Below are 20,776 nucleotides of genomic sequence, written 5' to 3' on the forward strand. Positions count from 1 at the left end.
AGGAAGAAGCCACTGTTCCAAAACCGCCATAAAAAAGCCCTACAAACCTGACTCAGTTACACCAGCTCTGTCAGGAGGAATGGGCCAACATTCACCCAACTTATTGTGGGAAGCATGTGGAAGGCTACCTGACGTGTTTGACCCAAGTTAAACAATTTAAAGGCAATGCTACCAAATACTAATTGAGTGTATGTAAACTTCTGACCCACTGGTAATGTGATGAAAGAAATAAAAGCTGGAATAAATCATTTTCTCTACTATTCTGACATTTCACATTCTTAAAATAAAGTGGTGATCCTAACTGACCTAAGACAGGGAATTTTTACTAGGATTAAATGTCAGGAATTGTGAAAAACTGAGTTTAAATGTATTTGGCTAAAGTGTATATAAACTTCCGACTTCGTATGTATGTATGTAATGTATGTAATGTATGTATGTATGTATGTATGTAACTGAAAGCACTTTCCCTGTCTGATGGTGACTGAATATATTGTGATGCGACTTGCGCTGTTGTAAGAAGTAGAGCACAGAGAGGCGTGAGAGACGACAGATTGTAGACACATTCAACCCTGGGCCTTTGCTCTCTGCGTCTGTCAATAAGGATCTGCACGTTGGAGCGCACGCGTCGTCTCCTCTTAGCTCTTCAGACGTTAATATGTGCCAAGAGGCTTTTTTTCGGGGGAGAGGACGTGTCCTCTAGCTGCTCTGCGCTCCGTTTTTTTTAAGATTGTGGCAAGACTGATTTCATTTATCCTGCTGCAGTTTACCAAGACAAAAATGTTGCCTTCTCTTGTTTGTTTCTAAGATCTCATTATTCACTGTGTCAGTTTGTCCTCTGTGGGAAGGCGACACGGCAAATGCTTTCTTCTCTGTCTCTCTCTCTCTCTCTCTCTCTCTCTCTCTCTCTCTCTCTCTCTCTCTCTCTGTGTGTTCAAGGCTCAAGCCCCCTTGCGATTACACCTCTGTTCAGTTGTCATTTGGCTGTGTTTGAGAAGTGGATCATCTATTTGTCTACTAATTGTCATGTCACCGAATTTGCTTTCAAAATAGAAACTGACAATGTTCATATGATTTACCTGTGCAAACCACCTTTTCTCCTGGACTTCACTATTGGGGGAACATTCTCAGAAGGATTTGAGTTTCGTCGGAAATTGTAGACATGGGACAAAGTTTTGACCCACGTGTTTATCAAAATTGATATATCGATGGGGATTAAACGGTAACACTTTACTTGACACCCAGCGCCATAACGTATTATAACATGGTCATGACCATGTCATAGTATGTCATAACGGCTGACATAAGTTATAATATGGTCATAACACTATCACGACACATACAGTATATTTATACCTGTTGCATTACTTTATGGCTGCTTACGTCACCTACTGTACATTTTAAGTGTTAAAACCCACAAAACCTACCACACAAGGCAAAACATTTCACTACACCATAGCCTACATGTCAACAGTATGCTTGTATGTGCAGTTGAAGACGGAAGTTTACATACACCTTAGCCAAATACATTTAAACTCAGTTTTTCACCTTTCCTGACATTTAATCCTAGTAAAAATTCCCCCTCTTAGGTCAGTTAGAATCACTACTTTTTATTTTAAGAATGTGAAATGTCAGAATAATAGTAGAGAGAATGATTTATTTATTTCAGCTTTTATTTCTTTCATCACATTCCCAGTGGGTCAGAAGTTTACATACACTCAATTAGTATTTAGTAGCATTGCCTTTAAATTGTTTAACTTGGGTCAAACGCGTCGGGTAGCCTTCCACAAGCTTCCCACAATAAGTTGGGTGAATGTTGGCCCATTCCTCCTGACAGAGCTGGTGTAACTGAGTCAGGTTTGTAGGCCTCCTTGCTTGCACACGCTTTTTCAGTTCTGCCCACAAATTTTTTATGGGATTGAGGTCAGGGCTTTGTGATGGCCACTCCAATACCTTAACTTTGTTGTCCTTAAGCCATTTTACCATAACTTTGGAAGTATGCTTTGGGACATGGTCACAAATGGGTCTTCCAAATGGACAAAGATTTAACTTCCTGACTGATGTCTTGAGTTGTTGCTTCAATATATCCACATAATTGTCTTTCCTCATGATGCCATCTATTTTGTGAAGAGCACCAGTCCCTCCTGCATCAAAGTACCCCCACAACATGATGCTGCCACCCCCGTGCTTCACGGTTGGGATGGTGTTCATCGGCTTGCAAGCCTCCCCCATTTTCCTCCAAACTTAATGATGGTCATTATGGCCAAACAGTTCTATTTTTGTTTCATCAGACCAGAGGACATTTCTCCAAAAAGTACAATCTTTGTCCCCATGTGTCTTTTTTTTATGGCGGTGTTGGAGCAGTGGCTTCTTCCTTGCTGAGCGGCCTTTCAGGTTATGTCGATATAGGACTCGTTTGACTGTGGATATAGATAGTTTTGTACCTGTTTCATCCAGCATCTTCACAAGGTATTTTGCTGCTGTTCTGGAATTGATTTGCACTTTTTTGCACCAAGGTACGTTAATCTCGAGGAGACAGAACGCGTCTCCTTCCTGAGCGGTATGACGGCTGCGTGGTCCCATGGTGTTTATACTTGCGTACTATTGTTTGTACAGATGAACCTGGTACCTTCAGGCGTTTGGAAATTGCTCCCAAGGATGAACTAGATTGTGTTCTACAATTAGTTTTTCTGATGTCTTGGCTGGTTTCTTTAGATTTTCCCATGATGTCAAGCAAAGAGGCAATGAGTTTGAAGGTAGGCCTTGAAATGCATACACAGGTACACCTCCAATTGACTCAAATGATGTCAATTGGTCTATCAGAAGCTTCTAAAGCCATGACATTTTCTGGAATTTTCCAAGCTGTTTAAAGGCACAGTCAACTTAGCGTATGTAAACTTCTGACCCACTGGAATTGTGATACAGTGAAATAATCTGTCTGTAAACAATTGTTCGAAAAATTACTTGTCATGCACAAAGTAGATGTCCTAACCGACTTGCCAAAACTATAGTTTGTGAACAAGAAATTTGTGGAGTGGTTGAAAAATGAGTTTTAATGACTCCAACATAAGTGTATGTAAACTTCTGACTTCAACTGTATGTATGTGTGTAAACTCAGCAAAAAAAGAAACTTCCCTTTTTCAGGACCCTGTGTTTCAAAGATCATTTGTTAAAATCCAAATAACTTCACATCTTCATTGTAAAGGGTTTAAACATGCTTGTTTCCCATGCTTGTTCAATGAACCATATACACTTAATGAACATGCACCTGTGGAATTGTCGTTAAGACACTAACAGCTTGCAGACGGTAGGCAATTAAGGTCACAGTTATGAAAACTTAGGACAGTAAAGAGGCATTTCTACTGACTCTGAGAAACACCAAAAGAAAGATGCCCAGGGTCCCTGCTCATCTGGGTGAACGTGCCATAGGCATGCTGCAAGGAGGCATGAGGACTGCAGATGGGGCCAGGGCAATAAATTGCATTGTCCGTACTGGGAGACAGGACGGACAGCTGATCGTCCTCCCAGTGGCAGATCACATGTAACAACACCTGCACAGTATCGTAACATCCACATCACACCTGCGGGACAGGTGCAGGATGGCAACAACAACTGCCTGAGTTACACCAGGAACGCACAATCTTTGAGTAAAAGCCATGGATATAAAAGTGCTGTAAACAATTTGGCTCCCTATTGAAGAGAAGATGGAGAACAAGCTATGAAGGGAAAATGCTGTAGTTTTGGTGCAGGTACAGCCAACTAGCGCAAAAATACTATTGCGATATTGTCAATACGATGTATTGTCAAATAATATCCCGATATGTAACTATTGCCGTTTTCCCTCCGTTTTCACTAGGCGGTACCTTAGAAAGAGCTGGTTGGATAGAATAATGTAAATGTATTAAATTATGCCCGTATTTAAATGCTAATTAGATGTCATTTGTTCTGCAACGTAATAACAAAAAATATAACAAGGGCATATGTGGATTAAAAACCTTGGCATTTCTGTTTTCAAAGAAGAACAAATTTGACATTCCATTGAATACCAGAAGTTCTTCCAAAATGTCTGGATTCCGTTGTCTCATTGTTTGTGTGCTATAGTATGCAGTCTATTTGATGGATTAAAAAAAAAAAACATCTAAGTGAGTTGAGTATATTACTCTATTATTCAGCTGTTACAACTCTATTTTGTACTTTTTTTTTTTTTGTTAATCCATTTTCATGACCATTGCTACTTCAGTGTGGACCAATGTCAGTGTGTTACTGTGTTTGGGTCGACACAATGAAGATACTGTAGTAAGCCAATTCACTTTTTTTTCTCTTTCAAGCCAGTTGTTCTCCTTTAATTCCGTCGTTGTGGCTCTTCAAACGTTGCTTTGAAATGAGTCATCTCGTCTTAGGGTGACCTCGTCCTACTCAAAATCAAAACAACCCAGGCTTTTGTTGAGTCTGTGGTTGTCATTCTCTTTTGGGCTGTGTGAAGCCATTTAGAATTCTCCAGCACGGAGTATGTGTATAGCATTCAAAATGCCTCTGTGGCAACAACACGGTTGTCAAGCTGACTGTTGTTGACATAGTAGTATGGATGAGTTCAGGACTAGCACTGACGGTAACAGTGCCTTCTAGTTTGTGTGTGTGTGTGTGTGCACTTAGTAAGCCACAGGGTATGGGGGGGGGGGGGATGCGTTTTGAGCCACAATTGCACACTGCCCACCAAAACCAAGAGGGATTTCAATCAGACACAGCAGATGAAAGATGGGTTTTGTCCCTGCCTCTGCATTTTTGGGGATCGGAAAGGAATAAATGGAGCCCCACTTAAAGCGGCACAAAATCTCATGAATATTTACGCTGATTCATTAAGCTCTGCCTAAACCCTGGGTCGTTTGGCTAATGGCACATTAGAAGACTTATCACGGTGTAGAAAGTGCACTAGGGCCTACGGCAGCATTCATTACCGCCACCCCTTTCCTCCTGCCATCCCTCCCTCCTCTCCTCAGAATAGAGAAAGCAGCACAAGGCCTGCACTGGGATGGTGACGTGCCCAATAGGCATGAGACTGGTTGTGTCCTAGTTACCCGGGCATGGCCACTCTCTGTCCATTGGCCTGTCTGAATGAATACCTCAATCCCAAACAGCACAACACTGTATATACCCTTCCATCAAATCTACAACTCTACATTTGGACGGTGGTCTGTCTGATGTGTAACTAGCTCCTCCAGCTATGGAATAAATAGACCTCTACTGTCACACTCAACTAAGCGTCCAGTTCAGTCCCCCCCACAGCATCAAGGACAGAAGGCCAATTGTTCAATGTCTGGACCCGCCCCGTACTACACTGCACTCGGCATGCATGTCATGTCAACTCCGAGACCCTCATTAAGGGAAAAAAGAGCGAACCCAAAATAAAGGACCCCTGGATCCCTCTGGGTAATACATTTGGGTCAGTTGGCTGGTGCTGGAGAGCGGTGGAAAGCGGCGAAGTGAATGTGTGGCCTCCCGAGATCACAGGCACTATATTACAGAAGCGTTGATGACGGAGGAATGGCAACTTGTGTCCTACATTCAAACAATGTGACCGACGTGAGAGACATGAAATATGCGGCTTGAAACATTTCACTCACGGCATTTTGTTACGATAACGACCGGGCCCAGCACATTCAAATGCATTATACTGAATTCATATGTTGCTATAGCAGAAACAGTGTTCCATTCTTTGAATTCTCTTATTGTTTTCATAATGTTCTGTGTTGAATAATGTGTGCCATTTTTTGTGTGCCTTGAGCCTATGTTTGGGGGAGGGTGAGATGGGTCGAGGGATTGACTTACCACCACAGTACCTATATTCCTCAATTCGCATGTCAATGACCGCTTCAGGAATAATGAGAGCGTCTATCTTAAGCCCAGCTGCGTTTAGAACCAAAACTGTCACAGCGGTGTTACTGTCGCACATTGCAACGTGCACCTGCTCCTACCCACGGTCTTCCACTCCTTCTGAAACGGTGAAAGCATGACTTCCATGGCAACCAGAAGTTAATGAGTCGCCCGTGTTCTTGGGCCAGGGGGGGGTGACCTTTTTTACAGAGACAGACCAATTAGGAGCAGGTTGACTCCACACCGAGTCCACCGTATCGGAGGCCCTCAGACCAGCCTGACACACACACACGCACACACACACACACACACACAGCCAAATATGCAGGCTGGATGGGAATAAGGCCTCTACGTTGTGCATTTGATTGAATGCTCTCCGGATTTGATTTCATCTTTATCTGCTTGTACTGATGAACGAGTTAATGTAGCATTGAGCACGGTAAGCGCAAGTGGGATGCACCAGATCACCATCTGGAAATATACTGTGTTCTTTCTTTTCTTTGTGTTGCAACTTGTGGGTTGGTTCCTGTCTAAATGTGTTGCGGTTGATGTAGTTGAGCGAAGATTCCATATTTTCTTTTGTAGTACAACCAGGCTTGAAATGAAGATAAATGTTTCTCATGTTCCGTTGGGATTATGCTTTAAATCCCTGATCTCTGCATATAATACATCCCTTGGCAAAGACAATGAAATAGCATTGACTTGTCCTTTGTCTGGCTTGCAACATCAAGGACTTCGTACTCTGACTGCCTCTCAGAGACGCCGTCGTTCCACTTCAATATGTCAACGCTGTTGTCATCTTGTTCTCTTTTATGATTCCAAGAGATTGCAGTGACTTGTTGTATCCTTTCCCTATTCCAATACCTCTATACAATACAATGTCATTTATGGCAATTTCAGGTTTATAAACAACAGGAAAACTCACAGGAAATGTTCACAGCCTTACGTTGAAGTACATGCAGGCTTCAAATCATCTGTTGGTTTAATTCATTTGTACATAGATATAGAATACACTGTCTGACTTCATAACACTAGATAACTAGATAGACCCCCCTCCCTTTGCTTGAAGGGCTTGACCGCAAACAGAGGTATGTCTGTGCTCGTGTTGTACAATGTATGCCCAGTGGGAGCTACACAGCAAGGTGTCCCAGAAAGCAGGCAGCGCTGCTGAAAACCAGGTGACCTGGGAGACTGAGGATATTGGCCGATGGCCAGGACTAGACACAAACTAGATGCTAAAGAGTAATTTTTAAAATGTTATTTAACCAGGAAAGTCAATTTTAAGAACAAATTCGTATTTACAATGACGACAAGAGACAAAAGCAGGGGGCTAAGTAATGAAAGGACCTTTTTCCATGCTCGGTTTTAATTTTCGGGACTCGTAGCATAAAACAACATTGAGATCTGAGCTTGTATATGTTTTCATTTTGAGCTAGAAGAGAAGATGGATAAAATGCCAGTTTTCCTAAAATGGCTTTATAAATAACAATGTACCAGTGTTTGAGCCTACGTGTTGCTAGGGATCTACCTGACAGCACTGTAGAGATCAAAATGGTCGGTTACACATCTGATTGGTGACAAAACAAAGGGCTGTGTGATATAGAGACAAGAACCTTCAGTGTAGAGCTTGTCGCTTGCACGTACTGTATATAGTATCACTATAGTCCAACACAGAAGTACAATGAATGAGCTATTTTCTGACGGCAAAGAAAAAACGAGCTTTGTGCTGGTAATAAAACCCATTACGCAGGCTTGAGTTTCTTGATAAGGTTCTCTACATGGGTGGTGAAGCTCAACTTGTCATCCACCCAAACTGCCAAGATATTTGTACGTTTTCCAAGGTAGTAAATACATGGTTTTCAGAGTGTTTAGTATTGGAAAAGACCATGCTTTTTGTTTTAGAGGAATTCTGAACAAGCTTCAAATCATACAGATTCTGTTGAATGACATTAAAAAGCTGTCTGAGCTTTTTCATAAGCCAACGTCAAACTGCTGCCACTTGAATGGAGAACAGTGTCATCCACATAAAAATGTACATCAGCTGTCTCACTCGGTCTCCCAATGTTGTTGATATAGATAATAATCAACACGGGGCCTAAAATGTATCCTCGAGGCACCACCTGCCTTAACACACTACGTTCAATTTGACAGGTAATTCACACAAACCACCCAAGAGCATGACCAGTATTCTAGAGGTCGACCGATTTATGATTTTTCAACGCCGATACCGATTATTGTAGGACCACGAAAAAATCGATACCGATTAATCGGCCAATTTTTTTAAAGATATTTTTTAAAATTATTATTTTTTTACATTTTTTTAAATGTATTATTTATTTGTAATAATGACAATTACAACAATACTGAATGAACACTTATTTAACTTAATATAATACATCAATAAAATCAATTTAGCCTCAAATAAATAATGAAACATGTTCAATTTGGTTTAAATAATGCAAAAACAAAGTGTTGGAGAAGAAAGTAAAAGTGCATTATGTGCCATGTAAGAAAGCTAACGTTTAAGTTCCTTGCTCAGAACATGAGAACATATGAAAGCTGGTGGTTCCTTTGAACATGAGTCTTCAATATTCCCAGGTAAGATGTTTTAGGTTGTAGTTATTATAGGAATTATAACGATTTGTATTTCATATACCTTTTGACTATTGGATGTTCTTATAGGCACTTTAGTATTACCAGTGTAACAGTATAGCTTCTATCCCTCTCCTCGCTCCTACCTGGGCTCAAACCAGGAACACATCGACAACAGCCACCCTCGAAGCAGCGTTACCCATGCAGAGCAAGGGAAACAACTACTCCAACTCTCAGAGCGAGTGACGTTTGAAACGCTATTAGCGTGCACTCGCTAACTAGCTAGCCATTTCACATCGGTTACACCAGCCTCATCTTGGGAGTTGACAGGCTTGAAGTCATAAACATCGCAATGCATTGCGAAGAGCTGCTGGCAAAACGCAGTAAAGTGCTGTTTTGAATGAATGCTTACGAGCCTGCTGCTGCCTACCATCGCTCAGTCAGACTGCTCTATCAAATCATAGACTTAATTATAACATAACACACAAACACGAGCCTTAGGTCATTAATATGGTTGAATCCGGAAACTATCACGTTTATTCTTTCAGTGAAATACGGAACCGTTCCGTATTTTATCTAACGGGTGGCATCCGTAAGTCTAAATATTCCTGTTACATTGCACAACCTTCAATGTTATGTCATAATTACGTAAAATTCTGGCAAATTAGTTCGCAACGAGCCAGGCGGCCCAAACTGTTGCATATACCCTGACTCTGCGTGCAATGAACGGAAGAAAAGTGACACAATTTCACCTGGTTAATATTGCCTGCTAACCTGGATTTCTTTTAGCTAAATATGCAGGTTTAAAAATATATACTTCTGTGTATTGATTTTAAGAAAGGCATTGATGTTTATGGTTAGGTACAGTCGTGCAACAATTGTGCTTTTTTTGCAAATGCGCTTTTGTTAAATCATCCCCCGTTTGGCGAAGTTGGCTGTCTTTGTTAGGAAGAAATAGTCTTCACAGTTCGCAACGAGCCAGGCGGCCCAAACTGCTGCATATACCCTGACTCTGTTTGCAAGAGAGGTCACACATTTTCCCTAGTTAAAAGAAATTCATGTTAGCAGGCAATATTAACTAAATATGCAGGTTTAAAAATATATACTTGTGTATTGATTTTAAGAAAGACATTGATGTTTATGGTTAGGTACAAGTTGGAGCAACCTTTTTCGCGAATGAGCACCGCATCGATTATATGCAACGCAGGACAGGCTAGATAAACTAGTAATATCATCAACCATGTGTAGTTAACTAGTGATTATGATGGATTGATTGTTTTTTATAAGATAAGTTTAATGCTAGTTAGCAACTTACCTTGGCTTCTTACTGCATTCGCGTAACAGGCAGGCTCCTCGTGGAGTGCAATGTAAAGCAGGTGGTTAGAGCGTTGGACTAGTTAACCGTAAGGTTGCAAGATTGAATCCCCAAGCTGACAAGGTAAAAATCTGTCGTTCTGCCCCTGAACAAGGCAGTTAACCCACCGTTCCTAGCCGTCATTGAAAATAAGAATGTGTTCTTAACTGACTTTCCTAGTTAAAAAATATTTCAAAAAATAAAATAAAGGAATCGGCAAATCGGTGGCCAAAAATACCGATTACCGATTGTTATGAAAACTTGAAATCGGCCCTAATTAATCGGCCATTCCAATTAATCGGTCGACCTCTACAGTATTCCCAACACACTTCAATCTCTGCACCAAGACCGTATTGTCCACAGTGTCAAACGCCTTTGACGTGTCCATGAATACAGATACACGATGCAGCTTCCTGTCCAGGGCACAGTCAACATCATTCAAGACCTTTTAAAGAATGCTGTGACAGTGCTGACCTGAAACCTAATTGTATACCACTCAAAATATTGTTTTCCTGGAGGTAGGCCTTCAGCTGCTTATTGACTAGGGACTCCAATGCCTTTGCCAGAATAGACCACTTACATTGGCCGATTTTAGTTATTCAGTAGAGTGGGATCACCTCCTTTTCAAAAGGGGTACAGTAGGACAAATGCTGATTTCTACCACATGGGGATTTCATTCGATTCTATGGTGAGGTTAAAGATGTTCAGAATAGAGGTTTCTCAGTTGCCACCTGAAGTCAACCCACAGTTGTTTAGGGAGCTGTGCGTATGTTTTGCGCTCTACATTTTGTCATTACTTGCCAACATTTTGAAGGATCATTCAGATGATCAGCACACGATTTGAGGTCTGGTACTGGTACTCCCTGTGTATATAGCTCCGTTCTTGTGTATTTTATTGTATTCCTCTTGTGTTAGTTACTATTTTGTATTATTTTTAACTCTGCATTGTTGGGAAAGGTTTGTGTGCAAGCATTTCACTGTAAAGTCTACACCAGTTGTATTCGGCGCATGTGATAAATACAATTTGATTTGAGGTAGTGGTCTGCTTTCGGCTCATAGCCACACCATGATTCCATCCAATCACCAGCTGAATCAGACCTTCTTGCTTTAGCCCACGTAGCATTCCGTTTCCTTATGATTTCAGCTAGTTCATCTGAGAATGACATGCTGATCACACCGCTTGCGTTGCTCAATACATTGACACATTTTATTCAATCATTTCATCTAAACTGCTTTCGTGCGTCAACGAGCGTCTGCATAGCCAGGCACTAAAGTAAAACGTAGTTGTATTTTTGATGCTTGGCGTGTTGCAAGTTCCACCTCTCCCATCAACTCATTGAAAGATGAACTGATTGAAAGATGAACTGAGGTCCACACTCCAGTCCAGTTGGTAGTGGTAATGCACCTTAAAGTTGGTTGCCAACCGACATATAAAGTCCACAGAAGAAGACGATGACGACGACTACTACTACTGAAGGAGAGATTACAGTACTAGAAACTAACTACGTTCCCCGTTATCTGTGGATTAAATGTCGGAGTAGAGAACACATTATTTATTTTTTGTGACAGAAAATGGGGCAAAATTCTACAAAGATCCAGAAAGAAACGACATTGTGCAGTTCAGCTAAAATAACAACCCAATGTTTTATATCCCAGGACAAATTAGCTAGCAACAGCAAGCTAGCTAAATGGCCATGAATGTTCCATGTATTTTGACCTGTCCCCAAATTAATATAGTTGGTTCAGAGTTCGTTTTGATATTTCAACCTGCGTGTCTTATGGAAGTAAGAAAATGCTAATTCAACATCAGGGATGAATTCAACTCTATTCAAGGAAATGAGTATCGAAGTGCTTCCAGTTTCTCTTCATGATGGTACATGGAGGTAGTTTAGGAATTGTACCATCCCTTACACAAACTGCATAGTCATCACTTATATAATTAGCAAAAACACCAGAAGCATTAAACGATGTGGAGTGTTGATTAAAATAAGGTCAATCAAAGATGATTTTAGAGGACAATTTGACACGCATGAGCACCAAAGTTTCTCCTTATCTGTCTAGAGCAGGGATGGGCAACTTTGATGGGGGTGGGGGCCACAATCTGAACTCATCATTAGGGGCTGCAGTGGCTCGTGGGTCTGCATGCCCACATCCATAAGCACACATGCAGTCAGAGCCGGCCCTAGCACTTTTGGGGCCATAAGTGGGGGCCATACCTTGCGTCAAATGTCTGCCCTGGTAGAGCTGCCACGGTCAATTGAAAATGCTGTTACTGTGAAGTGGAAACGTCTAAGAGCAGCAAAGTCGTAGGCCACACAAGCTCAGCATGAGCAATGCCAAGCGTCGGCTGGAGTGGTGTAAAGCTCGCCGCTGTTGGACTCGAGCAGTGGAATTGCGTTTTCTGGAGTGATGAATCACATTCCACCAGCTGGCAGTCCGATGGTCAAATCTGGGTTTGCCAGGAGAACGATACCTGCCCGACTGCGTAGTTCCAATTATAATGTTTGGTGGGGGAGGAATAAGGATCCGGGACTGTTTTTCTCATGGTTCGGGCTATGGCCCCTTAGTTCCGGTGAAGGGAAGTCTTAATGTTACAGTAATCATCTATTCTGTGCTCCAACTTTGTGGCAACAGTTTGGAGAATAACCTTTCCTGTTTCAACATGACAATGCACAAAGCGAGGTCCATACATAAAATGATTTGTCAAGATCGGTGTATGAAAGAACTTGACTGGCCTGCACAGAGCCTTGACCTCAACCCCATCGAACACCTTTGGATGAATTGGAACGCCGACTGCGACCTGGCCTAATTGCCCAACATCAGTGCCCGCAACAATTTCCCAACATCTAGTGGAAAGTCTTTCCAGAAGAGTGGAGGCTGTTATAGCAGAAAAGGGGGGACCCATCAACATATTAATGCTCATGATTTTGGAGTGAGATATTCAACGAGCAGGTGTCCACGTACTTCCGGCCATGTAGTGTATTGGTCAGAGTGACTGACTAACAAAATCAATCTGGCCCCCCCAGTTTTAAATTCGACCATGATTACTACAATTTTAGAGAGTTTAGCCAGCTAACTTACCAATCTAAAAATGCTTAGCTGACGTCGGCTAGTTGATTGACTGACATAACAAGAGAAATATCTATGATGCACAACCAAATTTCGAAATTGCGTCTTGTATATTGTCTATTCTAACACTTAATTTAAGTACCCGACTGAGTTATTTTTTGGGGGGGGGTTGGAATTGATCCGGGGACCTACAAAAGGGGGGCCAGTTGCCCATCCCTGTTCTAGAACAAGAGCGCAGCGAGAGGAAGGAACACGAGATGATGGCAGGCCAATTAAGCACGTCTATTAGAGGCCTCGATCTGACTCTAATCACCTGGTGAACAAAATCATATTGTGATTGTTGGCCTAGCCTTTTAGCCTCAATTAGCCTAGCCGGTTAATCCCCTAGAGTCGATTGACGCCCCGGTAGGTCAATCTTAGTAACGTAATAAATTCCCATCAATATCTCAGTTTAAGCTAGAGATATCAGTTTTTTTGCATTGGATGTGTCTCAATCCAGCGCATCCGCCGATGTCGCACTTCCACGAGGTGGCAGAGCTAGAGTTGTGCTGTGGCGTATATTCATGGCTGCAGAGGGAAGCCAAGCTTCCCTGAAAATGTACCAAATAAGTTAATAATAATCATGTAAAAGAATGTATATTTCGTCTTTCTATGTTACATTCAGCCTTTTGCGAATTGAAAGTTATGTATCTCACCGGAGACAGCATCCAAGCAAGCGAAACAACAGCACCCCTCTATCTTTGTATGTGTAGGCCATCTATATTATTTATATTTTAACTTTGAACTTTCTTCAAACTACAAATCTACCATTCCAGTGTTTTTCTTGCTATACTTTATTTACTTTGCCACCATGGCATTTTTTTGCCTTTACCTCCCTTATCTCACATCATTTGCTCACATTGTATATAGTCTTATTTTTTTTGTATTTTTTTTCTACTGCATCATTGATTGTATGTTGTTTTACTCCATGTGTAACTCTGTGTTTTTGTATGTTGTCGAACTGCTTTGCTTTATCTTGGCCAGGTCGCAATTGTAAATGAGAACTTGTTCTCAACTTGCCTACCTGGTTAAATAAAGGTAAAATAAATAAATAAATATCTGATGCTGTCTGGTCTAAAAAAGTGACATTGTTGCCACCCGTAGCATTGAATGCAAGGGAAGCCAGCAAACATTTGGCCTCCCTTGATAACAAAAAAAGTATAAAGCAATAGCCCATCAGCGTTGCGCTAAACTGAGTGTCAAGGGAAGCCAGTTTGGAGTGACGCCAAATCCAATCACATTACATCGAGAGCATACATGGTTCTAAACTCTCTGTGGTTCTAAATCAATGGTTGTTTAGTGGTCCGAAAATATCGGAAGCATTAACTTGCTTGACCATGCTGTAGGTCATGTAACTGGTTGTTACATGCAAAATGCTTTGTGGACTTCACCAGACAGTGGTTGCTCTCCGGTTTTGTTATGAAACAAAGGTGTGATTGAATTTATTCTGCCACTCTGTCTTATTGTCTCTGCCTTTAGACCTATATATCCCAGTGGCAAGGTTATAGAGCAAACAACGCAATTATCACACACAGGTTGTAATATGGCTACCGGAGCGGTGTTTGTCAGACCATGAGACATCCCGAAAAATAGGAATTCTCACGAAACGTCTGTAGCGTCTGAACGGTTTGACCTACATATCTATTATGACCACTCTATGGAAAGTGGAGATTCTCACATACGTTTTGCTCTACGACCCCCACAAGTGTCACGGGACCAGTCTGAAGTATGAAAGTTGTTTTGTACTTACCCTAAAAAATGGGTTAAATATTTCCTGACATTTTTCTTATATCTCCTAGATAAAGGACAAACACTTTAAAACCTTGTTTCTTCTGGTTTGTTTTTTGACTGTCTTTTTTGGCATGTACAAATGCGCTATGGTAGTAGAAGGCCAAATTCAATATTTGTGTGTGACCCACCGCCTTGTTTTGGTCTTATGTAGAAACATTTTAATTGTTTTTTTACATTTGGATAAATTGTGTGTTTTTACATTGGATAAAATTATGCACTGCATTTGAGGAACAATGGGAAAGTAATTCTGCTTTGAAAGTTGATGATAAACTTGTAACACCACTTTGAGAAAATGACCATTGAATGTTATGGTATACCCACTGGAGAGCTCTTTTGTCTATACCCACAGCAGGATAAAAAAAATGAATGGTAGCAGCAACGTATGGCGTGTGTGTTCGGAGAGAGTCATGTGAATGTGCATAGAGGCACTGCAGATCTGTGAACGTCCCCCCAGCTAACGTTAGGCTATAATTAGCAATGCAAATGCATTGCTGATATAATATTACTACACAGATCATACACGTAATGTTAGCTTGCGAGCCAGCCATCTAACGTCAACTAGCTAGCTAGCTAACAGTATGCTTTAACTTGGTCTTTTTGTTTAGACATCTAGCTAGCTAGCTAAACAGTGAGCCATAATCCCAATCCATGGAGTACAAACAAAACAAAACGATTTGTCATAGCTAGCTAAAGTTAACCAAATAGGTTCAATGTTAGCTAGCTAACATTAGGCTATAACTAGCAATGCAAATGGCTTTCTGAGAAAATATTACTACACAGATCATACACTTAATGCTAATGTTAGCTAGCAAGCCAGCCACCAAACGTCAGCTAGCTAAGATTTAACTTGAAATGAAAACATCTTTCTGACAATTTGAATTGTATAATATCTGAAACTGTAGCTCGACTCTTACCCGTATACATGGACGAATGCAACCCCTTTTGTTAAATAAGACGTCCTGTGTCGTTTCCATTTTGTTTGTACAGCTTGCTTGGCCCATTGTGTCAAGTCACTCTGGTTCACACTGATCGTGTGCAATGCCATAAGAATTGTAAAATATTTCTTCCTCTCTGTCACGGATGCCATGGTTGCCCGTAGTTTGAAGATGTAATCCGGAACAGGTGTTTTATAACCTTCTGTGTTCTCTTTTCGAATCCCTCTGCATTTGCAGTCAAACGGCAGAATTGTATTCATCTCCTTATCATACTATGCTTCTACCAGACATTCCACTGATTTCAAAACTCGGTCAATTTCTTCTGTGACAACGCTGTTGATTGCTGTTTCTTCCCCATCACTGTCATCAGAAGACTCTACAATGTCTTCTTCAATTAAAATGTTTTTACCAAAATCAGGGATTTCCTCCTAGTCTGATTCATTTTCAGAGTCAGATAGTCAGCATGGGACGGTCGTCCTCCTGAAAGTAGTCCATCACAACTTTTTCCCACTGACCTTTGTCGATAGCGACTGATGAAACATTTTTGATACCTAAAGGGGTCCTAAAATTCTACATAAAATAACTAAATGATCCATAGTATGACCATCTTAAAACAATTCCATATGTCAGCTTAGACTTTTAAGAATGAACCTAGCCTGTTTGTCATTTTAGTTTTGTGGTTTGGACTCGAACGATTTTTGGACTCGCACTATCATCACAACCTAATATATGCTTGGTGTTGAGGAACTTCCAGTAAGTGGGAGCTTACAGAGGCTAAACGTTCAATGAGATTAGCGGCAGCTTTTGGATGACCAGGATGTAATTTGGCAGATTGATTGGCTCAGTGGTCAGCCTCTATGTTCCTATCTGCACTTCATTGATACGGCCATTTGCGAGAGCAAAAAAAAACGTGATAATTTCACTGCATGATAAACCCAGAAACCATTTCCCTGAAGGTTACATCATAAGCATGGTTCCAACCATCTCAACTGCCATTAATTTCCCCTCTGGCTGAATGCACACCAACCTTGTTGTTTATTTTCACTTCAGTAGGAAACAAGCACTTTCAGCAGTAATTGTATCACATCTTTAATTTTTTGTAGCTGTCTATTAACCACAATAAACCGATGTTGGCACTAAGACTGCACTCAATGAGCTGTAGGCCATGACAAACAAGAAAATACTCATCCAGAGGGGGCACTCCTAGTGGCTGGGGACTTTAATACAGGAAAACTTACATCCGTTTTACTGCATTTCTACCAGCATGTCACGTGCAACCAAAGGAAAAAACTGAGACATGTACAAAGCTCGCCCTCCATTTGGCAAATCTGACTATAATTCTATCCTCCTGATTACTACTTACAGGCAAAAACTAAAGAAGGAAGTACCAGTGACTCGTTCAATATGGAACTGGGCAGATTCTAAGCTAAGGACTGTTTTGCTAGCACAGACTGGAATATGTTCCGGGATTCATCCGATGGCATTGAGGAGTACACCACATCAGTCACCAGCTTCATCAATAAGTGCATCGATGACGTTGTCCCCACAGTGACCGTACATGCATACCCCAACCAGAAGCCATGGATTACAGGCAAAATCGTCACTGAGCTAAAGGGTAGAGCTGGGAGACTAACCCGGATGCTTAAGAAATCCCGCTATGCCCTCCGATGAACCATCAAACAGACAAAGCGTCAATACAGGACTAAGATTGAATCCTACGGAACCGGCTCTGATGTTCGTCGAATGTGGCAGGGCTTGCAAACTATTAAGGACTAAAAAGGGAAGCCCAGACGCAAGCTGCCCAGTGACACGAGCCTACCAGACGAGCTAAATTACTTCTATACGTGCTTCGAGGCAAGCAACACTGAAGCATGCATGAGAGCACCAGCTGTTCCGGACAACTGTGTGATCACACTCTCCATACCCTATGTGAGTAAGAACCTTTTAAACAGGTCAACATTCACCAGACAGATTACTAGGATGTGTACTCAGCACATGCGCTGACCCACTCCAATTCACATACCGCCCCAACAGATCCACAGATGATACAATCTTTATCGCACTCCACACTGCCCTTTCCTACCTGGACAAAAGGAACACCTAGGTGAGAATTCTGTTCATTGACTAAAGCTCAGCGTTCAACACCATAGTGCCCTCAAAGCTCATCACTAAGCTAAGGACCCTGGGACTAAATACCTCCCTCCGCAACTTGATCCTGGACTTCCTGACGGGCCACCCCCAGCTGGTAAGGTTAGGCAACAACACATCTGCCAGGCTGATCCTCAACATGGTGACCTCTCAGGGGTGCGTACTTCGTCCCCTCCTGTACTCCCTGTTCCCCCACAACTGCGTGACCAAGCACGACTCCAACACCATCAAGTTTGCAGACGACACAATGTTGGTAGTCCTGATCACCGACAACGATGAGACAGCCTATGGGGAGGTTGTCAGAGACCTGGCAGTGTGGTGCCAGGACAACATCCTCTCCCTCAACGTGATCAAGACAAAAGAGCTGATCGTGGACTACAGGAAAAGGATGGCCGAGCACACCCCCATTCACATTGACGGGGCTGTAGTGGAGCAGGTTGAGAGCTTCAAGTTCCTTGGTGTCCACATCACCATCAAACTATCATACACCAAGACAGTTGTGAAGAAGGCACGACAACACCTATTCCCCCTCAGGAGACTGCAAATATTTGACATGGGTCCCCAGATCGGTGTCAGAGGAAGGCCCTAAAAATTGTCAAAGACTCCAGCCACCCTAGTCATGGACTGTTCTCTCTGCTACCACACGGCAAGCGGCGCCAGAGTGCCAAGTCTAGGTCCAAAAGATTCCTTAACAGCTTCTACCCCCAAGCCATAAGACTGCTGAACTGAACAGGTAATCAAATGGCTACCCAGACTATTTGCATTTTTTTATGCTGCTGCTACTCGCTGTTTAACATCTATGCATAGTTGCTTTACCACTACCTACATGTACATATTAACTCAATTACTTAGACTAACCTGTACCCCTGCACATTGACTCAGTACCGATAGCCCCTGTATATAGCCTCATCGTCGCCAAACCCACTGACTCCAGGTCATCTACAAGACCCTGCTAGGTAAAGTCCCCCCTTATCTCAGCTCGCTGGTCACCCACCTGTAGCACGCGCTCCAGCAGGTATATCTCTCTGGTCACCCCCAAAGCCAATTCCTCCTTCGGCCACTTCTCCTTCCAGTTCTCTGCTGCCAATGACTGGAACGAACTACAAAAATCTCTGAAACTGGAAACACTTATCTCCCTCACCAGCTTTAAGCACCAGTTGTCAGAGCAGCTCACAGATTACTGCACCTGTACATAGCCCATCTATAATTTAGCCCAAACAACTCCCTCTTCCCCTACTGTATTTATTTATTTATTTATTTTGCTCCTTTGCACCCCATTATTTCTACTTTGCACTTTCTTCCACTGCAAATCTACCATTCCAGTGTTTTACTTACTATATTGTATTTACTTCGCCACCATGGCCTTTTTTTGCCTTTACCTCCCTTATCTCACCTCATTTGCTCACATTTTATATAGACTTATTTTTCTACTGTATGTTTGTTTTACTCCATGTGTAACTCTGTGTTGTTGTATGTGTCGAACTGCTTTGCTTTATCTTGGCCAGGTCGCAATTGTAAATGAGAACTTGTTCTCAACTTGCCTACCTGGTTAAATATTGTATTACTTCTTTGTGATTAAAAAAAAAAAATGTTTACGTTATTTAGTAAATATTTTCCTAACTCTTATATTTCGAACCTGCGTTGTTGGTAAGTAAGCATTTCAGGTAGGGTCTACACCTGTTGTATTCGGTGCATGTGACAAATACAATTTGATTCCATCTCTAAGCCATTTTTTGCATGTGTTATTTTCTATTTTTGTTTCATTTTTTTTTTGTCCTTCAAAGGTTGAATTGACCAGGGCCAGGTCATCAGTTGTTTAACAGCGCTTTGGTCTCTTTGAGAAAGTAACCCTATCCACCATCAAAGCACAAACGCACGACGACGGCTTGTGGCTTGGCCGTTTCACAAAAGTGAACCTGCGTTTGGAGTGTGGAACACAGAGTGCATCCGCTCCGGGAGGCTGCAGTCATAAGCATTCTCTCACATTAGCCTAGGTAGAGTATAAATAGACCTTACGCAACCCAGTTTGATATGACATTATGTAATTACAGCGAAAGCTGCTAGGTTCAAACGAGAGCCGTTCTTGACCAGTCTCTGTCTGCATCGTGGCCGAGTAGGCGTTTTAATATTGATATTAACGAGCAACGGCAGTGCGTATCGCATTGGAGGTTCGACTAGGCCTATATGATGAAGTGTCATGTGTTTCTGCATATCATAACTCGGGTCATTTGAAGATGACCCATTTTTCCTCTGATGGAAGATGAATTGTGTGGAGACCGTAGGGATTCTGTAGCTCATTATAAACTGTACAGGATATGTCCACTTATAGATGGCCTACTTGGCTAGCTCATCTCAGAAAGGACCACTGCTCCACTTTCCATACAGCCCTACTCTCTACTGTACACATTCACTATCAAGGCTGCTCACGTAATATGTTATGGAAGAGTTCAACGCTGACAGAGATACACATTCTGTGCAGTTATAGTAACAGGATGATAGAACTGCCCTCAAACCCCCTGGGACACTACAAAATGTAGACACACATACAAAATCACACTCTGTTGTCAGAATTCTGATTCCCCCCCCCCCCCCCTTGCCCCTTATGTATTTGTATTATTTTTTGCAGGCTCTAACCCCTGTTGCCAGGGGGCATATGTGGTTGGAAGCATAAATGCTACACCAGACTCATCACTCCCACTCCGTTGAGTTAATCTATATGATAAGACTGGTAACTTCCTCGTCTAGCAGTGGTTAACCATGTTCACTTACGGCACCCTGTGTATTGATTGGTGCCGACATGTGACCTGCCAGACATGCGTTTCATAAAGCAGGGAGCCGAGATCATGCATTTGGTGTGTGTGTGTGTGTGTGTGTTTCTCACTGAGCGATAATGGACCTCCTTGTAAATAATGCAGCGGTGGGAGTGCTCCCTTTTGCATTGCACCACCTTTTTGTCAAGAAAATTCTGCTCTTTTCCACT

General features: G+C 42.0%; 1 protein-coding gene across 2 annotated transcripts in view; it reads left to right on the top strand.

Annotated features, from left to right (window-relative positions):
* Positions 1-20,776, top strand: part of rnf144aa (ring finger protein 144aa) — a 66,581-nt gene that overhangs the window by 15,403 nt on the left and 30,402 nt on the right. The window contains exon 1 of one of the 2 annotated variants that reach the window (XM_014210192.3): positions 5,402-6,307. The exons of the other annotated variant lie outside the window; for it this stretch is intronic. The gene's annotated coding sequence lies outside the window, so the exon portion shown is untranslated. Of the gene's footprint in view, positions 1-5,401; positions 6,308-20,776 lie in introns of those variants that run through there. 2 annotated transcript variants of the gene reach the window in all.

This window comes from Salmo salar, chromosome 09 (assembly GCF_965601325.2).
Source record: "Salmo salar chromosome 09, fSalSal1, whole genome shotgun sequence".
Lineage (NCBI taxonomy): Eukaryota > Metazoa > Chordata > Actinopteri > Salmoniformes > Salmonidae > Salmo > Salmo salar.